The sequence below is a fragment of the Malurus melanocephalus genome, unplaced genomic scaffold (genome assembly GCF_030028575.1).
Source record: "Malurus melanocephalus ecotype Western Australia unplaced genomic scaffold, MMel_1.1 scaffold_858, whole genome shotgun sequence".
Classification (NCBI taxonomy): domain Eukaryota; kingdom Metazoa; phylum Chordata; class Aves; order Passeriformes; family Maluridae; genus Malurus; species Malurus melanocephalus.
Window position 1 is genome coordinate 63,714 of NW_026624090.1, and position 17,325 is coordinate 81,038.

A 17,325-nucleotide genomic window follows, 5' to 3' on the forward strand; every position below is an offset into this window, starting at 1 on the left:
AAAGGAAAGGAAAGGAAAGGAAAGGAAAGGAAAGGAAAGGAAAGGAAAGGAAAGGAAAGGAAAGGAAAGGAAAGGAAAGGAAAGGAAAGGAAAGGGAAAGGGAAAGGGAAAGGAAAAAAGAAGGAAGGAAGGAGAGAGCTGGGCATCCTCACGATGCCCACAACTTATGCTCTATAAAGCAGCGACATGATAAAAGCCTTCTCTCTGGTTTTTGATGGCTGGGGAAAAAAGAAACCCAGACACCTGAAAGCTTASCACTAAAAAAGACATTCTCCTCCAGGTCTGATTCACCAGCACAGCTTTTGGTCCTTGAAGAAATGTGATAATCCAAGGGAACAGACTCAAGGCCAAAATCAGATTGTATTATCCAGGTTATCACCAGGGCACCCTGCAGATCTACCCCCAAGAATTATTTCCTACTCTCTCTCTTCTGCCTGGTGGAGCATGACAGAGAGAAAGGCTTCCCATATTTTTTTTTTTAGATTTCTTTTTATAAAGAAAAATAATTAGATTTTTCGAGAGGCTTGGATTTAAAATCAATTTCCCAATTAAGAAGCGTAAGGTTTATAGTTGGTGTAGGATTTAAGCTGGGGCTGTTTGTTTGCCTTCTGGGATCGATGCACAACCTCCAAGAGCCACCGTTGTCACTATTTGGACAAGAACTCTTTAACCTTTTGGGGGAAGTGCTTTCCTGCTCAAAAACAGTTTAAAGGATGAATAACAAAAAAGACTGTGCTCCTGCCAAGTGAAACCACTTTATCGGGCAGATAATGCTGAAAGGTATTAAAAAGCAATGTCCACTTTCTTSGCAGGAGCGAGAAAAACAGTCTGCAAGGAATCAGAGATGGSAGGAGATGGATTGTCTGATGTGCASTAAGGGRTTKGTAAWCTCCAAATTACCCCCCTGAGGGGCACTACCAGCACCTTCTTTTGCCAACTCCCAAAATCTCTTATCACCCACAAGCAGAGCCTGACCTCTGCCATTCTTGCAGCAAGCCCTATTRCTTTGGGGTGGTTCAGAGCTGGAAGCTGATTATTGCAAGCCAGGAAGGAGCAGTCTGACTTGTGTGGTGTTCACAGCTTTTATCACAGCAAAATCCACCTGCACCAGCTATAAAAAGAGATAAAATCTCCCAGCAAAGCCCGCTCGCCTCAAGATCATGTGTCACTAACAAGTCCCTGTACACCTTGAGAATGCCCCCCCACCAAAAATAAGGTTTTTTTCCCAGTTTAATCTGGCCTGTGATCCTGGCYTAGAGGAGCTCTGCAGACAACCTGAACACTGACAGCACAGCACGTGGCCGTGCTGACCAGAGCAAGCTGGATCAATGCTTCTATCATCTCAGCAAAGACCGAGGGGAGGAGGAAGGAAAGAAAAGCAGGTTAAAAAGCCAATTTAGTTCTCTTTTCATGTAGCAGGGGAGATATTTTCGCATACAGAGCACAGGAAGTTCCTTCGTGGCTGTGTTTTCACTTCCAGGCATCAGGGAGATTTTGTCCCCTGCCACTGCAATGTAGATGTGGAGGTGGCCCAAAGACARCTTGGAAGGAGGACAGGGAGTGGAGTCAGAAGCAGTGAGCAGTGCTGAGGGAGCTGCAGGAGCCTGAGGGCGAGGAGATGTTGGAAAGCCATCACAACAGAGCAAAGTTGTTGGAGGAGGGATGCCGGGGGTTGGYACCCGAAGGGGATGAGAGTGCACACAGCCACCGAGTCTTTTAGGCTTTCTCGGAGCCCTGGTGCCACCAGGGAGCATTTGATGAGCTGAGAAAAAAAAAAAAAACAACCCCTCACCTTGCATTCTAAAACGTGTCCATCTCCTGCAGCCCAAGAGGGAAGARAGGAGGAGAAGGAGAAAGTGCAAATGCCCCATACGAACTGCAGGGAAGGAAGGAGTCAGGGGACAGGCAGAACCCCAGGCTTGGCTCACACCTATTGATGGAAATAAAATGAGTATGCCTGCAACTGCCTCCTTCCCACACCTTTCCCCACCCCCACAACTCAGCCTTTGATTCTTGTCACTCAAACAACTCCTAATTCCAGCAGACCCATTCCACCAAGCTTGAAAAGACACTCAGCAGGAAGGGAGTTTCCCTCCAGGAAAGGCATCCTTCCTTTTCTCAGCTTATGGTGCAGGGCTTGGCTTGGTCCCACCTAAAGCCCAGGGCCAGAAGCTGTGACAAGCCCTGTGCTCAGCACCAAGCTCAGCTTTTTGACTCAGCTTTTTGGATGTGCCTCCAAAGAAACAGGGAAGATCTCCAGCTGCCAACAAAGGAAGAGTTGCTGGTTTTAAATTTTTACCAGACAAATTTTTGCTTCTACAAGAGAGGGTGATATTCACTAAAGTTCACTTTTCAGTGAAAAAAAATTCTCCCTGAGATAACCTGGMGTTCTGAGGGGAAATAAGCCGAAGGACAAAGCCATGTGGGACTGCTGGAGGGGACGAGAGCTCCTGCACACGCTGCCATCACCGGCGTCTGGATGCCCTGAGATGACATTATCACTTTTATCCTCATCTCTCCTCTCCAACTCCCAGGGAGTGAAGTGAGAGAAGTTTGTGAGGGTCAGACAAGCACAAGTGCACTTTGACAGCGCTACCAACACAGTGCCTGCTGCCTGTATTCATGGGGCAGGAATAACCTACCCTTAAAAGGGCAGAAATACTCAGGAGAGGAGTGGAAAGACCATGGGACACACAAGACCTGGTGTCCCAACCCTACTGACACGGTGTCCCTTGCCCCATGCACTCAAACAGGATGTAAACCCTTTTATCTGAGGATTTACAAGACACAAGCCCATTTTCCACCCCTATTTCTGCCTCCCAAGTCAGTCTCAGCTCTCAGCCTCACTGGCTGCTCCAGGACTATGTTTAAAAGCTCACAAATTCCTCAGAGTAATTTTTAAAACCTATTTTTTTTGTTCCCTGCTGTCTTCACGGACACACCTCAGCTAAAAATGCGGCTCCAATGACATATCATTCATCCAGGGCCTGAGAGGGAGCAAAGAAATTGTTCACTCACTCCCCAGACAAGCCCAGGAAWGCCAATATTCCCTCCCATTCCCACTGTTCCATTAAACTAATTTTATGCATGAGGTGAGATCGCATCTTTCCTAAAAATAATAATAAGAATAATAGTAATGAATACATTTTTCTCCAGTGACAGCACCTGTGATGAGGTTTTGCTTTAMCACAAAGTAGACATTCCCAGAGAGCATATCTACAAGCTGCCAGGTTAAAAATGCACCAGGAATGGCCAGAGTTAGGGGATGAAGGAATTGATGAAGCTTTCTGGGTAATTCTGGAGCAGAAAGGTTAAGGAATAACACATAAACCTGGGYAGATCGATACCTGTAGGATCCACGCACACAACTGGAGTGAAGGGATGAACTGACACCACTGAAACAGAGATTCACAGGGACTAACTCTGTGAAGGATTAGGCTTTCAAAATCAAAACAGGGCTCCAGACACAGATAGCACCCCATGGGAAAAAAAAACAATATCCAAAGTGAGTAGGGGAATCTCCAATCCCCACCTCACCTGCAAACAACACAAGGATGGCTGCACTCATTTCTCCCAGCTGTAAGGGGAGATGGGAAGACAAAGAGATAAAACAAGTCCTTGCAGAGATGCCAAGAAATGCAGGAGTAGCTTTGGGGGCAGAGGGTGCATTACCAGGAGAMACCTCAGGAGAGTCTGATTATGCCACACAAGGAGAAGGACAGGGGGGAAAAAGCTTTTAGCACCTGTTTCCTCGCACTCATGAATAAGAAAAGAGGCAAGAGGAGTTACAGAGGATGGAAGACACCAATCTCTCCTTGAATCACTGTCCCCTCTGTGAACTCCACACTTGGCTGCAGCTGCAAGAGGAGGGGAAAGGAGAGGGAATGGCACGGAGGAGGCACAGCTCCAGTCACACAGGCAGACACGCTTCCCAGAAAGGAAAGCTGAGAAACACAGCACCTATAATTAGAGGGTGTGAGGCGCGAATACAGCGGTGGAGTTAAAAGCGGGGAGAAGCCCAGAGCAGAAAAGCAGAGCTYCAACACAGTCAAATTTGAAATTTGCAGCATTTGACCAGCCCTTGAACCTGGTTTGTTCTGCCAGGGCWCTCAGCATTCCCAGGCAGAGGAACTCATCTATCCAAGGGGATGATGAGGGCCTAGCTCACAGAGCAACCCTGAGCACACCGCCAGCGGGATCCAGGAAAAAACCCCTTTCCACAGGCAGGGATGGAGATGGTTCATCCCATCAGCAGTTCCCAGGGCTGAATATGTTTAGCATGGATGAGTGCAGCGATTGCAGAGAGCTGTGACAAGGTTTTTTTGCAAGGTTATGGACACTGAAGCTGCTGATTAAAGATGTGGATGTGCTGTGCCAAGGAGGGCATCTCCCTATTTGCAACCCACACAAAAGGTCACGGAGCACAGGGCCCTCCAGCCAGAGGCCAGAGTAAAACAGCTGTTTAACACAAAAGGTGCCTGGACCTTACTTTCTCCCTGCCACAGGGTGCCCTGAGCACCCAAGGCTTTGTTTTAAGTGGTTTTGACTCAGCCACCCCAGAGAGAGCCCCAAGCCCGGATCTCCACACCAGAATCCACACCAGCCTGCTCATCCTCCTCAGAACGCCGTGTCCCTCAGCTCTGCACCACCTTGCAGGAAAAAACACTGAAGAGAGCAAAGCCCTGAACGATCACAAGCARCAAATAAAGACCCAGGAAAGGAGAAATGCAGCAAAGTCATTTGCAAGCCCAGTTCTCTGGTYGTGAGATGGACAGATGGCAGCACACACAGCCATCTCTTGGATCTCCCACCCCAGAATTCTGGGGTTTTTTCTGTAGGAGAAAGTTAAGGCTGTGCTTTAGACTGGAGATACCGAACACCAGATACTCACTCCCAGTCGAGGGTGAGAGAGCTGGAAGGCTTTGTTCCCTCGGATGTGAAGTTACACCCGTAACCTCTACTTATCCTCCACCAAAGATTTGACACCACAAAAAGCAACGAATACAAGCAGYTCTGGACGAGCCGAGCTCCCTGTCAATGCCTGGAATCACAGCAGAGGAGAAAAACCAGCTGTGACAGCCCAGCAGCAGGGCAGTGAAGCCGTGGAGCAGAGCCAAGGCGCCGTGACCTCCACGTCCTGCTGGGGACAGGGGCGCAGTCCTGGCTGGCTCAGCCTCCTGCCTAATTCCACTAACRCACCCAGAGCAGCCACACCATCAGCTATTTCCCCGGTATTTTTARCAGCTGATGACTCTCCTGGAAGCACGCCACGGTCACAGCGATGGCTGCAGCGGGGACAAGCGTAGCCCCTGTGCCAGGACCGTGCCAGCAGCACTGGGTGCCAGCCCGGCTTGGAAGGAGTGCTTAGAAAGGTGTCAGCAAACTGAGGGCACACTCCAGCTGCCATCCCTCCATCCAAATCCTCTCTTTTCCCCCTCACCTGTGGAGCACTGGGGTGTCCCCACTGCTGGCTCTGCCCCTACATATCCCGGAGGGGATGCTGGGCTGGCACAGAAAGACCCCTTCATCCAAGATCAKAATTATTACTGAAGAGGGAGAAAAGGCATTGCCTTGGAATGGGATAAAGGAAACAGGAAAAAAACAGAAAAAAACCTGTAGGCTGGGTCTCGGGGTTGAACCAGCAGCTGGTTTGCAGCACCTGCAAGGCAAACTGCACCCCCAGACAGGATCAGCACTTCCCAGCCCTGGCCAACACCTAAGCTGTGCTGGCATCTCCTAGACTGCTGCTGGCCATCAGGAGAAGGAGCCCAGTGCTTCAGCAGGCATTAGGCTAAAAATTAATGACATTTTCCTTTATGCTACCAGATAGATACACCGGAGAGGCACGAAGGAAGGCAGCTCCAGCGAGGAATTCAGCCGGGTTTTCCAGCTCATCTAACATATTCTCCCCAAAACAGTGTCTAGGACAGCAGCCCAGAAGCAATGCAGCAGGACAAGGGCAGAGGCAAGAGGAGAAGAGCAGCTGGAGTTGAGCACAGCACTGCCTCTGGGTTTGAATTACCACAGAATTATGGATTTACTCTCCACCTGCACCCAGGGAAAATGCTCCCATGTCTGGCACAGCGGAGCTGGGCTGGTAAAATCTTAATGCTGAGGCACCCCAACYGAGCAGAGCCAAGGTAACACTAAATAAATAAAGAGAAGGCATGAGAATTTCAATATTCCTCTTGCTGCTTTAGAGCCCAAACCGAAAAAAGCAGGAATTGAGGAAGAAAACGGGATACACAATGCTTTGAAGTCATTCTACAGATGCACGAAGCAAAGGGCTCAATCTGGGAGGAGAACAAGACACAGTCAGCTGCCTTGTACTTGGTTTGTAAGGTTTGACCTGGTTGGGCTCAGAATAAATGTAATTGTGACAATGATAAACCTGCTTTGGGACCATTTCCTATGGGTCCATGGGGGTGGTGACGAGTTGGAAGGAGCAGATAGAATTTTGCAAATTAAATTCTTCCCAATTCACCCCCTTTAAGGTCTTGCCACATTCAAGGGAAGTTTGAACAGTCTCACCCGGCACTGTGACCACAACATCGTTCACCCCACTGCTGGAATTGGTCCCACACAGYTCTAATCCCTCCCTGATGCTGCCAGGGAAGCTGTGATCCAGGAATCTCTGCTCCTTCCAGCTGGGGACCCCCCCAGTCCTTCCTCAGTGACCCATCTGTGAGGACTGAGCACTCCAGCACAGAGGCAAGCCCAGCACAGCCACACTCTGCTGAGAAATTCCTCATTTTTATCCTCCCATAAATGATTTATTCAAATTTACCTGCAGCCCAATTACACAGCATTAAGGGAATAAAAACCTCTATGTGTGCAAACTGTTGCTTCACTAAATTAGTTTGTTTGGTCGCACTGTTTAGGATTATTATTTTAATGCATTCTGATCTGATATCAGTTCTATTTTGCTTTGTGAAGAAGAGAACAGATGAGAATGAATCTAAAACGTGCAGCATGGATGGAGTTTTGCAAAAAACGGGCATTGAGGGGGGTAGAAACACAAATGTTTGAGCTTGAGGCAGGAGGGGAGGAAATGAGGTGAAGCAGCACAGCAAAGGGGGTTTATTTCCCACAGCCCCCCCTGYCCCACTTCCCAATTGATCCTGATAACTAAAGATACAATTGCAATTAAAAAATTTACAGCGTGAAGTTCAAACAGAYGCACTTGGCAGCCCTTTGGCAGAGCTGTGTGAGTGCAGAATGACAGCATTAGCACCAACCCTGCTCCCTCATCAAGAGGAATTGTCTGGATCTCAGACGAGGCACGCSTGCTGCTCGGGCTGGTTAAGCAGCAATACGCCCAGAATGTGAATGAAGCCCTGAGTTTTTACAAGCCTTAGAGGCATTAGGCACCCAAAACACACAGGCTGTCACTTAATTCCCCTGAAAACCCTGTATTTCAGCTACCTTGCTGGAAATATTTCCTTTGATAATCCAGAAAGCTGACATAATACCCGACAAAGATTTCTAATTTTGCTATTTTTTTTCTCAGGCGTACTTGGGATTCAACACTGTAATTTGGTTGCAGGAGGAATTTGCTCTCAGGCTTCTCCTCGCAAGGCCTCCAGCCTTTTGGGAAGTTTCACGGGGCTCCATTATGGTAATAAACGAAGAAAAGCTCCAGCTCAGTRGAATGAGTACAACCTGCAAGCAGAGAAATCCCTTTTCTTCCTCACATCCTCTCGTATCCTTCCACTGCCCGTATTTTTAGCAAAAAAATCAACTTAAATATGGACCTGCTGCTGCACCTAAACCACCCCGGAACACCAATCTCACGAACCAAGATTCCCTCCTGGAAACATCCCTGCAGACAAGGAGAGATCAGCGATCTCCCTGTCCTGTCACCTCACAACAGTTTGAGGGAAACCTGAGAAAAGGCACTCAAAGAGCCAATGAGGTTATTCCAAAGCATCTCTCATTTTCCAATCCTAGAAAGAGCTGTGTCAATGGGATTTTTCCCAGGAAGAGCTGTGCAAATGGGATTTCTCTCAGAGCTTGGACTGCGAACTACTGCAGTCAGTCCCAAGGATGCTCAGCATCCAGGGCTCCTGACACTCTGGATTTTCCCAAAAAATCCCTTCTCCTTCACTGGGACAAAGCAATTTTCAGGGTCATGTTATGCAAGATCTGGAAATAGGCTACAATTACCATTTTGTGCCTATTTAACCCAAGCAGGAAATATCAGAGGAGTCTGTTACCTGTGTGGGGCTTGGCAGAGACACCTTGGTTAGAGGATACCAACTGTCCCCCGTCTGGACCCTGCCATGCAAGAAGGACAAACAGACAAAGAGGGATTGGGCACAGACATAAAAAAAATAAATCAAAAAGCACCAAGAATGCTGCAGGCTCCTGACCATGTGGGGAAGTTATTACTGCTAGAAGAAAGCCACCTGCATCAGAAGGGAGCAAAGCCAGCAACCGAGATCTGTATCAGGCAACAGGAAGGAGGATGGGACGTGATGAGAATTGGCATAAACAGAAGGCTGAGGCAGAAATCGTAGGGAAATAAGGAAAGGAGAAAGATCCWCGGCATCCCTGGGTCAGTGGATCCAACCTGCTGAAAGCAGGAAGGGTTTGATCCCCCTCTATTCCCRCAGGAAGTCTGGCCCACAGCCCGATCGCTCTCTAATTGTCAGAAACCATCTTTGCGATTTTCAGGCTGGATTTATTCCGGGCCAGTTTACACCCATTTGTTCTCGTGCCAGGGCATAAATAGCTCTCCTTCACCGCTGCTCTGCCCTCCCCATCTTCCACYGCTGTATTTATAGGCAGCTATCTTCCTAAGCTTTCCATTAGGCCAGGCTTTCCTTGTCCACTCCCCGAACACACGAGCTCCGTTTCTTTCGTGGCGTTGGCAGCCCTTCCCCAGCCCCAGCATCCCTCAGAGGTAAACACRAGGCACACAATCACCAGCAGTGATCTCTCCTGGAAACAGATGCTCAGGAGCCCAGTGCCTAATTGCAAACTAGCACACACTGAGCTTCTCTTTCATGCTGTCAGCTCTTCTGGATGGGCTCAGGATCATAAATAGCGCTGYGGAGCAGGAGCGGGTCCCGGAGTGCTTTGCAATGTGTTGGGTTTACATTTYGGCTGAGTTGTCTGACTGCGATGCYGGGCTCGTTCTTCTTTTTCCAATTATGCTGCAGCGCTTTGGGAAGCCGTGCGACGTCCCCTGGATTAAATATGATCCTATTTGGTGGCAGACAGCAGCTCATATTGCAAAAGGGGAAAGCAGTGGCCAGTGGAGGGGGTGACAATAGGAGTTTTCACTCCTGCTTTTCTTGGGAAAAGAGAACTCCACAGGATGTAAATATTGCAGTTTCACTGAGCATTTGGGGAAGAAGTTTAATCCATGGACTTCCTAACAACTGAAAACCATGAAAAAGTGGCTAAATGTGGCAACTTGGGCCAGAARTCAGACTTYGCTCATCCTTGTGGGTCCYTTCTAACTCAGGATATTCTACAATTCTTTTTTGTTTCAATATATGTTAAACAACGCCAATAACATCAGATCTATCAGGCCCCTAGTATTTGTCATTGTCTAGCTGGAAGGTGGCATTTCCTTCAACATAAGTGAAAAGGGGACAGATTAACAACTACAGCCTGARGAYRYGATGATTTTGGAAGTCCTTTCCAAYCCTAATGATTCTGTGACTCATCCAGGGTACAGCTCAAAGCTGGCTAGGAGGGAATTGCCATCCCCTTTCCATGAGGTGGTGTGTCTGGGGATGAGATTTTTGAGAAAARCAGAAGCACAGAAACTCAGAACACTGTGAGAAGCTCAGAATGCTGTCTTTGCAGCTGGTATTACGCTGACAGTTCAAACAGGACTGTGCTGAAGAACAATTCTGCTTTTCAGCCCATCTGATAACGTTTGTTAGCCCAGCAAAATCTTTTTCTGCCTGATGTAAGCACCTCCCGTCCCCTTCTCATCAACGACCCAGGCAAGCTCTCCAGCTCAACAACTCCACACAGAACCCCAAGCCTCTCCCACTCCATCTCTGAACAATATCAAAAGCTGTCCCTGGCCCCACCAAAAGCAGAGGTGAAGGTCACAACGCTGTTTCCACAGCCATTAACCCCAGACGGCAGAGCAGAGGAACACGGGATTGCCCCGATGTGTCATCACATCCCCGCTGAGCAAGGCTCTGTTTCCACACTGTATCCCCAAACTGCTCCTTGCAGGCCTAGAGGCCGTTTCCTGGGATGATTTTTGATCACCCAGCGAGCAAGACAGGCTCCCTCCAGCCAAAACTGAGGAGAAAAGGTGCAGCTGGAGACCAATTTGCTGCAGCGCAACCGCCAGAAAGAGCGGAGAAAAATGGAAATATCCTCCAAGAACCCTCAGCTTTTCAATAAATAAGGAAAGCTGCTGTYGAGATATAAAATAGGCAGGTGTTATTCGTCGGAAAGCAAATTGTGGTGGGGTGCAATGGAGCCAGAGGAACAGTTATCCACAGCCTCTCACGCTCATTTCTTTGTGGAAATCACAGCGCTGGCTGCAAAACACGAGAGCCACGACCATTTCCAGCAGCGTTAGAAACACAACCAACACATCAACCATTTGTCAGAGTGACAAAACTAGCAGGAAAAGAGAAAGGGAAATATGTCCTTTTGAAGCACCTCCACGGGGGATTTGCAGAAATTGGGTGATAAAAATTAAGTGAATGGCCGGAATCGTCCGACACAACTCACTTCATTTGTGATTTTACACTTCAGGGTTGCTGGGGATTTTCTGAGCCAACAACTGCTCAAAGAGAAAAGTGCCCACTGCAGAGGACTCAGAAAAGAGTTGTAATGGGYTCTCTCAGCTAGAAACAAGCAGGTTTAGGGCCAACACCTCCCAGTTAAGGGAGGTYTTTTTAAGATCATTAATACCAAGACATCAACTGCAAAGCACCCAGCACTGTCGAAATATTAACTTTTAATGGCAGCATGGCAATTCCACATAACCTGTGCCCTTCTCCTGCAAGGGGCTCACAGGGGACAGGGCTGGCCAGGCCTCCCCTGGCCATTGCTGAGGAAGGAGATGGAKGGCAGCCCCAGGCAGCATGATTGATTCCCCTGGCTATTCCAAGCAGGAAACTGGGATGGAAGGGTGGCAGCATCCCTGGCTGTGAGGTTTGCCTTGCTCCAGCTCAATGTCAGCGATATGTGATAGCAGGCAAGAGGTCGTGTCACATTTTTGATGAGGATTATGTGTTGCACCAACAGCTGAGGAGCCAGGTGGGATGAGCCCTTCCTTCAAGAACAAATTATTTTTTATTGTTGCTCCTCCTGCAGTGAGCCCTCCCCTTTCTACATATGAAGCACAGGTAGAATTAAGGCTCAAACAGCTGATGCTGCCTCGGTGTGGTAGAGAAAAAGCTCCTCTTGGTGATGAAGCCACCAGCCATCCTGACTTAATGCTTACCCAGCCTGACCCAAATGAAAAAGTTACCAGAAAAGTTTCTTTCTAACTCACAAAGCTCAGCTTAGCTCTTGAGGTCGATCCTTATTTTTCAYTTCCATGTTGTTATCACTCCCAACTCAATGCCCAAAATGCTGAAATCAAACCTCAGGGTGAGGTTTCAAAGGAGATGGGTAAGAAATCACTAAAAAYTTCTCCACTTCCCATGGAAAATTCTTCTGCAATCTCAGCTYTAAAGGCAGGTTAACAACAGTCTGRAGCTTGGTGGTTTAAGGGGAGGGTTTTTTGGGAACTCGAACAAAGGCAGCAACCATGACACTGTGACACCCACAGCATGATGAATGTGTGAAGCAATCGCTGCCACCGGCCATAACAACAATGAAATATGGGAAATGGTAAATCAGGGTGGGMAGGAGGAGGAGGGAGTAGTGGAGGTACCAGAGGCACCGCAGCAGGGGARYCCCTGGCTCAGTGGGCATTAATGGYTGCAGAGAGGCAAMGACTGGCTGGATTTTTCACTGCTCCCTCCAAACCAGCTGCATCCCTCACTCCAAAGGAAAACCAAAGAGATCTCATCTAAACACATCCCTCCAACACCCTGAGCTCCTGCCGATCCCTCTGCTGACACCCCAGGATCTGGCGGGAGAGGCTTCTCAGGAAAATCTTCACACTGGTAACTTTTTGTCCTGGCTCAGCCCCTTACTCTGAGGTGGGCAGAGGGCATCTGCCTGTGTGCATAATTGGGCATGTAAATAGGTCAGGCCCGGCTCGTGGGGCTGCTGCAGACACAGACACATTTTTCTTGCATCCTTAGGCAAGCTGGGAAACGTCACTCCCTCACTCGGCCATCGCTAAACATTTTGCTGCCCACCTGCTCCGTGTCTGCAGTTCTGGGAATGAGCTGGAAGACTGACAACAGGTCTCTCCTTTTTCATACATTTTGGTTGATTTTGCCATTGTTTTTTTTTAAAGGCGCAAAGAGTGATTTAGAGCCCATCCCTGACCCACTTTTTGTTCCTGTTCTCACCTGGGCCTCTGCAGCACCCTTCACCTCCCTTTTTATTTTAACTGTGCCAGRGAAACCCCTAGGCCAGCAAGTTTTTATTTGAACCTGAAGCCCAAGCAAAGCCCACGGAGCAGAGAAATACCTGCAGAGGAGTGAGATGATTAGTCCCAAGGGCAAATCCTGACCAAGGAGATGAGGGAGCTGCCTGGACATCTGCATCCAGAAGGAGCTGCACACACACCAGCAGGGCTCCTTTCCTTAGTTCTGACTCCTCYATCCTTGGGGARGARCACCTGRAACWGGAGTYAAACTCACAGACAGGGGTTTGCTGKTTTTGCTAGATRGAACCAGAGGATTTGGACTGTGGGCACTGTCTGAAACAAGCACAGACATGGCAAATCCTTCCTGTCCCGTGTGTGCAGSTGAGAAAGACAAAAAGGACGAGTCCAAGAGAAGGAAAGGAGCAGCTGAACAAAGCTGAAGCTCTCCAGGAAGGCAGCTGAAGATGCTTCAAAAGGGACTGTGCTTTCTATCTCCTAGCAACAAATGCCAGCAAAAAGAAAAAACAAAACCAAGGAAGATAGTGGGAAGGTAGTCTTGGTTGAGGAAGTGAGGGTTTTGSCAGGTCTCACCTCAAAGCACCTTCATCCCTCCCCTCTTATGGATACCAGCGCCAGTGCTCCTGTCCCAACCAGGTTATTTTTGCCCCAGCCAGGCTATTTTTGCCCCTAATGACTCGGGTAAGAGGTTTGAGGTTTCAGCCCCACTCAGAGCACCTCTTCTTCTCTCTCCCTGGCTTAACTCATGGCAATGGGGTCACAACAGCTGTGCAAGGGCAACCAAACATCTTGGCAGCTAAAAGGGGGACCCCAAAATTACACACGGGGTGGTGCTTAGCTGAGAGCAAGCTCTCTGGGGTTTTCTGCTGCTCAGTATTTCAGGCTCTATCTGCTTTTCCTGCAAGGGTATCCATCTGCAAACAGGGCAATATTTACAGACCCCAAAGCATCTGGCACCAGTGTGCTTTAACCCATTAGGAAATGGCTGGAGRACACCACACTCAGGGCTTTTAAAAACATTTGGAGGGGGGAAAAAAGCCCTGTGTCTACAGGAAAATCTACCCTGCCCATCTCTGTATCAATTACAGAAGAGGCATTAAAAGGTTTTAGTAATGATTTCTTGTCAATAACCTGGATCTTCAAATCCCAGTGTTCTTATTCCAACTCTCCTGGGAGCAAGACATCCCAGCAAAAAGGGGCACAACCACAGACACATCACAGCAGAGGCAGAGGAAAGATAATAGAAAGGAGATATTGAGCAGAGAAAAAAAGATCAGAGACAGCAATCTGCAGGAACAGAGACAGATCACGAGTTTAAAGGAAGGTGATTCTTCACTCTACGCCTATACAAATGATTTTCTTCCCTCTGCAGCTCCCTCCTCCCCTCTCCCCTGATGATTTGAAGGCTCTGGGAGCTGCAGTAAGTGTGACTGTTTTTCCGTGCGACTCAGCCCAAGATTTAAGTAGGCAGGAGGAAAGCACTCTCCTTTTCCATCAGCGTTCAATAGAGAGAGAGAGGGAAAACAAAAAAGAAACAAATGAAAAAAGAGAAAAAAAAATCAGGAAAGAGTCTAAGCTGTGAATCGTTAAAAGAAAAACACAACTACAAACATAAAAACCAAAGAGACGACGTGGAAAAATATACCCAGGTGATCCTTCCTCCCTCCAGCACTTCTCAGGTGTGTCAGGTCTTAAACCAGAGATTAATCTGCAAAGCTGCTGAGCCAGAGCTGGGGAAACTGGCCTGGGAGGAGCCAGATCTGATAATTCCCAGGACAGAGCTACAGGAGGATGCTGGCCTTGGGTTTGCTTGGCCCTTGGGAGATAAAGAAGGGGAGCTTGGGGCTGCTGCCAGTTATGATAAGGCTGCTCTATCAATGCTGATTATTAGCCTGGCCCCAGCTCACCAATCCAGATCTCTGGATCCAAAATCCTTTTCCTGACCCCATAAAACCCTYGGATAGGGCTGGGGCTGCTTGAGGCAGGCGCTTGTGTTCCGGGGGTTTTGTGACACATCCCACTTGCTGGCCTGGTTTCCTGAGGAAACGGGGAACACACGGTCACAACATCCATCTCTCCTTCCCTTCACTAATCAGTTCTGAACATGTCAGTCCATTTTAAATCCATCCAAAAAAAAAAAACAACAACCCAGAAGAGATTCACAGGGATACCCACTGGGCACCACAAGCATCATCCTCCCTGGTGAAAGCAGGAAGGAGAAATGTTTTACAGATTCAGAGGAATTTCGCCCAGGCAAAATCACACAGGAACTCCACACAGAGCTCAACCACCAGCAAAATGCAGGTTTTTCAGTCTTAAAGATCACGAGATGGCTCATTTTCATTACATCAGGAAAAKTCAGTGGGTTGGAACAGAGGAAGCTGTTACTGATGCAATCAGAACTCACCCTCAGATATGGGACCTTGCAGGAACGTATTTTTTCTGTCCTTCTCATGCTCCAGCAGCATTCCCCACTTACAGAAACAGGAATATTGCAAGATGAGAGCTGAGCTGATGATTTCTTCTTCTTTCCAAGACCTTCATCTTTCTTTGCCACCAAACATTGCCTGGAGCCCATCCAAAACTTTCCAGGAGCACGGCGTCTTGAGTGGGCATGCCTTGCAGCTTTTCCATTCTTCTTGATGTTATAAAACTGTCTTGTAAAAGCAAAATTAAAGGCTTGAGTGCTGGCCACAAAGCCCTTCCCATGGCCATGTTTTCTGTTGTGTGCAACTCCAAGACAGAAGGAGGGGGGGCAGGAGGGGGAGGGAGAGAGCTTTATGCATTAAAACTTCTTTATAAATCTATTGAAGGTATTTCATCACTTCCCGACATTCCCCTATAAAACCCACTCGGCTACGTTTACAAATTATAAAATTAGCTTTATGTGCAGGGTCCAGGCTAATGGCACAGCTAAATCTAGGGAGCAGGAAGATTAGATGCCTCTCCTTTGCCCATGGTGGGATTTATTTTGCAGCATCCCTTGCTGGAGTAGAAGAACTTCCCTCCCAAGCCAAAGCTTTCAAAGGTCAAAAGAGATTTGATCACTAAGTGGAAAGTTTTGGAGAAGCTACATTTGTGGGGAGCAAATGGAGCTGGATGGCTCAGGGCAACRTTTGTGCTCCACAAAGCATTTTTGGCAAATGAGGGAATGCAGAACTATAATCCCATAGTTCATAGCAAGACAGTTCAAGCACATGGGATGGAAGGATGGGGAGCTGTGCAATACTGAGGATATTCAGGGGAAAGAGGCATTTTTCAAATCCAGATGTTCCAAACAGGTACAAACCTGGCTGCTAGGCTGGGTACTTGGTACCCTGCCACACAGTTCAGGGAAACCTTGGGCAGCACCAACCTCTTCCCAGTGATCTCCCACTCCTTGGCTCCAGCCCAGGGCACTGCCCAGCACAGGTCTCTGAAGAGTGCTAAAAAACCCATTACAGAGACAGGAGCGGCATCAGCATGAGCTCAGCACAGCACAGCTGCCAGAAGGGAGGGCTCAGACACTTTAGCCTCTCCTGCCTGGCTCACATTCCCCTTCCAGCCCCTCTCCAGACTCCCCAGGGTGCAGAAGGAAGATGGATGTTGCTGACGTGGTCCACAGGGATACTGCCAGCTCCCCCTGGGCGGTCCAGGCCGGCAAGGAGGGAGAGCAGAGTCACCTCCTGATGCTTTTGGCCACTTGCTACCAGGGATGAACATTGCAGGGCAGGAGGGAGAACATTGCACCAGTTCCCTCATGCTGGAGGAGGAAACAAAAGCTAATCAGCCTCCAGCACAGGGGGCACAAARGGAACTTCAAGCTTTACTTCTCTGCTTTCTTTTAAAAAAATTATTTCCCTCTGTAGCGTATTAATTATCACAAGTCAGCCTTAGGAAGAGTTATCCGTGGAGCTGGGCAGGGGCTGCGAGGACACTGTGCTAGAGCAGGATTATTTACTTTTATAACTATTACACAAACAAGAGATAAGTACATTAGAACGACTCCCTTACCCACTGCACTGCTCACTCCCTCTTCTCCCTGCTCTCTGAGGAAGAGCTGAAGTTCTGCAGGTGGTATTTGTTTTCCTGGCACTGTGGCCATGCCCAGGATCTGGGCACCCAGCAGCAGCTATCGTGTTCTGGGGAGGCACTGTGATTTTCCAGCAAATTCATCTCCCCTCTCTGCCAGTCTGGGATGGTTTTAAAAGAGAAATTAAAGGGTGCATGGGGAAAACAAAAGCTACCTCCAGTCTCTGCTGCAACAAGGCAAACCTCAAGGTGAAATTGTTTCACGTCCCTCATTTCCATTTGCCCCTGAACTTGTGTCTTGCACCCTCTGGAGCCGTCTCCCATTTCTGAAGAGCTCGATGGGTGACATCCTGATCTACAGACACAGAAAGGAGTCTTTGTTTACAAGATAAGAGCCACAAAATGCAAATAAAAAGCCCCGAATAGCTCAAGATCAAACAGGGTCCATATCTACCCTTTCAAAGGCATCCAGGCTGTAAAACACCACAAGCAATGGCTTTGTTTGGAACATTAAATACGATACTAAAAACATCTCCTGTGCAAAAACAACATGCATATGAGTTTGTTTACGCTAGAACTTTAATCTCTAAAATAACAGGTCTTCAGAGCTTCTTTTAGGCTGAAAAATTAATTCCAAGTAACGGTTCAAGGTGTATTGGGTCGACATGGCCCAGGTTTTGGTAGTGGGGGGCTACAGGGGCRGTTTCTGTGAAGCTGCCTGAAGTTTCTCCAGGGTCCAACAGAGGTGGTGCAGCCCATGGTGGAGCAGGCTGTAGTTTCTCCAGGGTCCAACAGAGGTGGTGCAGCCCATGGTGGAGCAG

General features: G+C 48.3%; 1 long non-coding RNA gene across 2 annotated transcripts in view; it reads right to left on the reverse strand.

Moving 5' to 3' along the window:
* Nucleotides 1–16,034, reverse strand: part of LOC130585288 (uncharacterized) — a 43,992-nt gene extending 27,958 nt beyond the window's left edge. The window contains exons 1-3 of one of the 2 annotated variants that reach the window (XR_008966583.1): nt 15,783–16,034; nt 14,901–15,146; nt 954–1,762 (exon numbers count right to left, since the gene is read on the reverse strand). This is a non-coding gene — a long non-coding RNA (uncharacterized LOC130585288). Of the gene's footprint in view, nt 1–953; nt 1,763–14,900; nt 15,147–15,782 lie in introns of those variants that run through there. The other variant, XR_008966584.1, reaches the window with a different exon arrangement.
* Between the last annotated feature and the right edge of the window lie 1,291 nt (nt 16,035–17,325).